The sequence below is a fragment of the Benincasa hispida genome, chromosome 10, assembly GCF_027475165.1.
Source record: "Benincasa hispida cultivar pf3 chromosome 10, pf3_genome.v1.1, whole genome shotgun sequence".
Classification (NCBI taxonomy): Eukaryota; Viridiplantae; Streptophyta; class Magnoliopsida; order Cucurbitales; family Cucurbitaceae; genus Benincasa; species Benincasa hispida.
This window is the reverse complement of record NC_143487.1, coordinates 48,217,253-48,223,252: the sequence shown is the minus strand read 5'-3', so window position 1 is coordinate 48,223,252 and position 6,000 is coordinate 48,217,253.

The following is a 6,000-nucleotide window of genomic DNA, read 5'->3' as shown; positions in this document are numbered from 1 at the left end:
TTTCATTTTTATCAATTGTGCATTCACATTATCGTCCGCGCCCAAAAGAATCCATGAAAGCGATCGCAAAAGCTTATACGATAGAAGCTCGTCCGTCTAAACGATCGTCTACCTCACATTTTCTCTAAACGATCATATACGTTTTTCCTAAACGATCGTTCAGTTTTTCATAAACAATCGTGTAGCTCTACTATATGATAATCATTTCTGCTATGCGATAGCGGAGTTTCATCTCCCACTTGCTTATCGTCTACACGATGCGTTCTTCTATGTCCTCTACCAAACTCACCAAAGCCCACTCTTTGGGTTTTTGACATCGAGGATAACCGGGTTTCTCTTGTGGTGGTGTCGTCCCCGCTGCATTGTTCGTACGTTCTGATCGTGCTGTTGCAGTTGACATACTTGTCAGGTGCTGGTAGATCACTGAGAGGTTTTCTGCTGCTTAGGGTTCAGACGTTCGAAGAGTCTTCATCTAGTATGAACCCTTTCCATGATTTTTATTGTATTCTAAGCATGTCGTTAATTAGATTATATGCATAACTGTATGTGTTGAATGTATATCGTTTGTGTTTCGGTCACTATGAAATCGGAGCGATCTAAACCCGCTCATGGAACTCTTGGTATGAGATCCTTCAATTGGTATCAGAGCAAGGTTTCTGATACTCCGATTTCATCTGTTGTAATGAAATAACATATACATTCATGGTGGGTGTATTTCTACGCTGTTTTAAATGTTAATTCTGTTGTGGATGTGTCGGATTAATGGATGTTTTTGGGATGAATTGCCTCGGTTTGTTTAATTCCTTTTACATTTGCGATTGTTTGTAAAGGCCCCTGCGTTTTTTGGTAAATAATCGTAATCGAGTCTGTATTCAAAGTGTTTGAAGTCTTGAGTCATTCGTCAAAGTTCTGGGCAAAAGTTGCGACTCTTCGAGGAATGAGACGATCTAGGGTTGATCGCATCGTGCAGAAGAAATTCTATGCGATCGTTGTCTATCGCATCGTGAAGATGAAGGAGTATGAGATCAAAGTTGAACGCATCGGTTAAACGATAGGTATGCGATCAAGAGTTGGTCATATCGGGTTCACAATCGGGCATGCGATCGCTGAGTATCGTTTAATGCACGCGCGCTAGACAATCATTTAGGTCAGCAAGCTTCATCGTTTAGTAACTGACTAAACGATCGCTTAGCATCGCAAGGTAAATCGTTTACCAAGTTGTACGCATCAGTTAAACGATGAGACGCTCGCCTATCATTTAAAGCGTGCTCGACGATCGTTTAGGTCAGCAAGCTTCATCGCTTAGTAACTGACTAAATGATCACTTAGTAACTCAAGGTGAATCGTTTACCTGTCGTCGCGCTACATGATCGCTTGGACGATCAGGCTTCACAACCTTGTCATTGTCTACGCGATCATTTGCTATTGTTCCTATCATCTAGTGCGCGCTGAACGATCGTCTACCTGCTAAAGTTTTCTACACGATGAAGACCTCCTGGCGGTTCAAGACCCGGTTCACCTGTGAACTGGTTTGCTCCATGAAAAATGTAATAGATAGGATTTTTCATTCCGGTTTTTTGGTTTAAAGGCTCATCCCGATCCATTAATCTCTTAGTTTAATACATGCGGTGTATGTTTTATATGTCATATGGTATGCACATATAGTAAATCCCACCTTAGGTTATGCAATGATCATGCATCATCTCTTTATTGTAAATGTTATAATTTAGAAAAGCATGATTTTTAATTATGTAAGTGCATGCTCATGCATCATATAATGTAAGAGTTATATTTATCAATGCATAAAAAGCATTGACATGCATCATCTTTATATTATAATTGTTATAGTATAAGGGTGAATGATAGCATGTTTACTTGCTTATTACGCATTATATAAAAGTTATATAGTAATGACTGGACATTGCATGAAGCATGACACATAGGTTACTTTATAAATGTTATAAATGCCTCGTTATGCACAATGTTTTTTTAGTTATTTCTTTTTAAGAGTTAAAGAGAAATTAGAACTAAAAGAAATAAGAAAGACATGCATGCTCACTTAGGTTTAATTCATGGTTTTAAAATGTTTAAAACTTGGATCACATAGACCTAAGATCACGGTTCTAATATGATTAGCAACCCTAAGGTTTTAATCTTTTAATCAGTTTAATAGGATTAAATTGGCTAATAAAAGGTTAAAGTGTAACAAATCTATCTATAAGGGACCTTTTGTCTAAGGCGGGTTCTGTCTAGGCTGGGGTATTTAAGTTGACGGAAACGTAACACCCCTACCTGGGAACTTACCTGGAAAGGTGAATTAGATAGATTTGATGCATGCATGCAAGTTAAGGACAGTCCATTAAACCATTTAAATGTGACTACTTGAACTTATTTGTATTTCATAAACAAACATTGTTTATGAGCAGACTTTAAAAAGAAGACTTAAACTAAAATCAATAGCCGAATTGTCTAGGTTAATGAATCCCTAAATAAAACATTCAGTGGGAGGTACTTGGGGCATAAAATGCTTCACTTAAACCTTTCACTTTTCTCTTAAATAGTCCACACCGTGAGATCTATCCTCGGCCTCGTGGCACCTTTGGCATGTCCTGATGACATGCATAAATGCATGCCATCTTAGTCCTTTTACTTAGAATTATGAAGATTGTTAGGTAGAATATGCGTCAATCATGTTAGGAATTCACGAGAAAATTAGCTTGGGACGATCAGCATTTCGAATCTCAGCCAACCCGTTATTTTGCGTTAATTATGCGTTCAATGTTCTATTTTTATAGTTAATGCAGGAAATGAATGCAAATGCAGAAACTGGACCACCGCATGCGGAGAAACACTCCATCGCAAAGGCAAACATATCGATCAACACATGGATGTTGCAGTAATCAGTCGTATGCGTCCATCGCATCGGAGTTGCGCTCGTCAAGCGATTGCGGTCATCATGTAGAGTTGCGGTGTAAACCTCGAACTCTAGGTTCTCTAGATAAGCATGTTAACTAAAGGAATGTTATATTACATATTTATTAAAGTAGCAATTCATGTTTATTTATATGAATTATGATGGAAGGGAAGGAAAAACATATTAAATGAGGGGTGACATGGCAGTTAACCCTTAAACTCGGGAGGCGGCGGGAAGTTTCTGAAAGAAGAATTTCAAAACCATAGTTTCTGCAATTGACATGAGCAAATTTAATAAAATTAGTGCCATTCGAAAACTGAGAGAATCTAGTTTGTGAGGTTATCTTGCCGGAGAAAGATTGCAGGAGGAGAAGAACAAGAAGTGGAGAAAGTTCAGAGGAGGCAGAATCTTGGGTTAGTCAAGGCTCGAGGTGAATATTGGAAGTTTCAGGCCAAACTATAAGGAATTCTCAGTGGAAATTTTAAGGTAAGAAATTTAACTCAATTCTAAACAAGTTTGTAGAAGGAAGTTTCTTGAAAAGAGCTCTGGATTTTGATTTATGAATTTTTGAATTTATAACAGGAAATCGGTGCATAAGCAGACAGCTGCTTGGGAAGAACAAACAAACAGATCACTGTGGGGAGTTATAGCATGATATGGGAATGAGGATCTCGCTGATTTTGTGATGAGGATCTCACCAGTAGAGCTGTCTTTGTTGATGAAAGTTCCTTTAGTAAATGAATTATTGGAGGTATTTTACTAAGAATTCTAAGTAGTTTAACCAGGAATTATGTCCTTTCAAGCCAAGAAGAGATAAGAGGGGCGTATAAACCGTTAAGAGCCCTGAAGAGCGGTGAGTGACTAAGTGAATTAATGTCTCCAATACTTATGTGTATAAGATCAAGTAAGTTACAATGAAATTAATGATGAATTTATACTTCCCCAAACAACAAATGGTTGGAGAATAACTTAACGCAAGTTTTCCGGCTTGTATATGTGTAAAACAGGCCAAGGTATGTCATGTAATCACTACAAAAGTTAAGTTTCTAATTTTATAATATGCTTCGTAGGGGAAGGCTATACGAGAATGAGTTCTTGTGTAAATGATAGGCAATGGAACTTAATTTGATGTTACAAAATACCCCGATACCGAAAGACATTTGAGAAGGTATCTAACCAACTTGGTACCGAAGGACATTTGAGAAGGTACCTGACCAACTTGATACCGAAGGACATTTGAGAAGGTATCTAACCAACTTGGTATCGAAAGACATTTGAGAAGGTACCTGACCAACTTGATACCGAAGAACATTTGAGAAGGTATCTGACCAACTTGATATTGAAGGACATGTGAGAAGGTATCTTAATAGCTCGATACTGAAGGACAAGTTTGAGAAGGTATCTGAGCAGAAGCACTTAAGATATGATGGTACTTAGCATGGTCGTGTGCACGTAGGTAGTTATGAATGAGAGGCCAAAGTATGGGTCTCTTGGCCGGTAATAAACGTTGGGAGCTAGAGTGGTTGGGCTCGTTCTCAACTAGGGAATTATGATGTTTAATGATGTCTAAGAATGGTTTAAAGCTACATTTAGAGACAATTTCTTGAGTTACTCATTAGTATATTTACATGTTTATAGTGATGTAATGCTTGATGTTATACACTTTTATAGTCGCTTACTGGGCTTTTAGCTCACAGAATTTCTGTGTTTTCCCTTTTTAGGTAGCGGTCAGTTTCCTCAGGGTTGATCTTGCTGCTGCTTGCCGCTGAAAGACTCTGCTTATTAGGAAAACTTAGGTTGATGATCTGTTTATGTACACATGTTTTTAGAGGGACTAGGGCTTCTTTAGGAATGTTTGAGCCATCTGTGAATATTTTTCTGTAAATGTTATGTCATGGATGTATGCATGTATTTATGTAATCTTTGTAGAACCTTAAAGGAGGTTTGCTGTATGCGTATATTACTAATGTTTTAAACAAGTTGGTATTTAGACTAGAAGGCTTGGGCGGTGGGTGCTGGCAGTAGGGCTAATAACTACCACGGTCATATCCTCTTCCAGAATAAAAGGGTAATCTGGGTGGGAGTGTGACAATTTGGTATCAAAGCATAAGATTTTGGGAATGAGAGGGGAAGTTTATGCGTACGTCTAAGTCCCTAAGTGTGAGTCCCTAACATGTGTACATTGTATTAAATGAAATGCCGAGGCAACATGGTAGACCGAGTAAGCAGACAGGTGGCAGGAATATTGACCCTACCAATCGGGGCCCGGAGGTTAGAGAGAACCCACCGGGTGGGGAAAAGAAGGTGAATGATCCAATGGATCAGGAAACGATGTCTGAGGGAGAGTCTAGTACTCCCCAGGCAAGGGCAGATTCTCAGCTAGAAGATATAGTTTTTGACAGGATAGTGTAGAGATTAGCAGCTAGTGTGGGCTCTATACGAGCCGACTCAGAGAAGAAATACAGTATTGAGAGGTTTAAAGCCCTAGGGGTTGTAACATTTGAAGGTGCAACAGATCCGGCTGAAGCTAAGTTATAGCTGGATGTAGTTGAAAAATGTTTCAATGTTATGAGTTGTCCAGAGGACAGGAAAGTAAGGCTTGCCACCTTTCTACAACGAAAAGAAGCAGAGAAATAGTGGAAAGTGATATCTGCCAGACGAACCAGCACAGATGCGATGTTATAGCCTGAGTTCAGGAAGGCCTTTGAAGACAAATATTACCCCAACTCGTTCCAAGATGCAAAAAGGGATGAGTTCCTCAGAATAACGCAGGGAACGATGTCAGTGGCGGAATATGAGTAGAAATTTACAGAGTTATCACAGTATGCTCTACCGATTATTGCTGAGGAAAGAGATAGATGCAGGAAATTTGAACAAGGTTTGAGGAAGGAAATTAGAACTCCGATGACATCTACGGCTAATTGACTAGATTTTAATCAGTTAGTAGAAACAGCAACACGAGTCAAGCGGAGTTTGACAGATGATGAGCAGATGCCAAGAGGCACCTAGGCAGTAGTAGGGCCTAGAAACAGGGGATCCCGACCTCCAATTGCAACTCAGACTAGTGGAAGCCAATTAAGGGGAAC